Source organism: Phaethon lepturus, unplaced genomic scaffold (genome assembly GCF_000687285.1).
Source record: "Phaethon lepturus isolate BGI_N335 unplaced genomic scaffold, ASM68728v1 scaffold27041, whole genome shotgun sequence".
Classification (NCBI taxonomy): domain Eukaryota; kingdom Metazoa; phylum Chordata; class Aves; order Phaethontiformes; family Phaethontidae; genus Phaethon; species Phaethon lepturus.
Genome location: NW_010515943.1, coordinates 1 through 918, shown reverse-complemented (window position 1 = coordinate 918; position 918 = coordinate 1). Strand labels below are relative to the sequence as shown.

Below are 918 nucleotides of genomic sequence, written 5' to 3'. Positions count from 1 at the left end.
AAAGCTTCTTCTCACTGAGGGAGAGGCCACTTTGGAGCAGAAGGGGACAGCGTGGCCTGGAAGAAAGGACCAGGGTTTGAAGTCACCCAGGACTGTCCCAGCAGAGCAAGGCAGTCCAGCTTAGGCAACACGTAACAAGCTGCTTTGGATCCTGCTGTCTGCTCTTGCCTCTGTTGAACCTCATTCCCTGTCCGCTCTTGGTGTCCTCGTTCGGCAAGGTCATTTGCTCAGCTAGGACTGCAACCAAGAGTAAGGACATCTGGTGAACGGCTGCTTAGTATGAGCTACGAGGTGAGAAAGAGGAGAGGCAATAACTTACCACAGACTGACTGACAAGCTGTCCAAGACGAGGGTGAAGGGAGGCAGCGGCAGAGACCACAACTGCAAGCATCAAAGCACTGATCGATGGGCCACAAATGTACTCTGTGAGGTGCAAGAGGTTAAGCTGGCAACTTCATAACGAGGTCTAATTAGGGAAAAGCAAGGTTCTCACCACATGGGTCTTGTAAGAGAGGGCATGCCGGGCTTGCGCAAAGAGCTCCGTCACTCCCTTGAAAGGCCCTGTGAGTTGAGAGTGCCCGGCGGCCCAGGGGGAAGGCTGCACTTGGTGATGGCCAGGGAGATGGAGAGATTGCTGGGCTCAGCCAGGAGCGTATGGCTTGGCGAGGGTGGCCAGAGGGGAAAGACAGCACCCATCCAGGAGGTCCCATGGTGTAATGGTGAGCACTCTGGACTCTGAATCCAGCGATCTGAGTTCAAATCTCAGTGGGACCTCAGCCTTTTGGCTCCCTCAAACGACTCCTTTAACAGCCTTGCTCTTGGGTCAATCGTTTAATGCACTCTGATCCTTCTTCCTTTCCTGTGCTCCCAGCCCTGGGGCTGACATGAGTGCCCCTTCTCCTGCCCTGTGCCCACAAA

General features: G+C 54.7%; 1 non-coding gene across 1 annotated transcript; it reads left to right on the top strand.

Annotated features, from left to right (window-relative positions):
* The first annotated feature begins 702 nt into the window (after window positions 1-702).
* TRNAQ-CUG lies at window positions 703-774 on the top strand. Its single transcript has one exon. It is a non-coding gene; the product is annotated as a tRNA-Gln (tRNA).
* The last annotated feature ends 144 nt before the right edge of the window (window positions 775-918 follow it).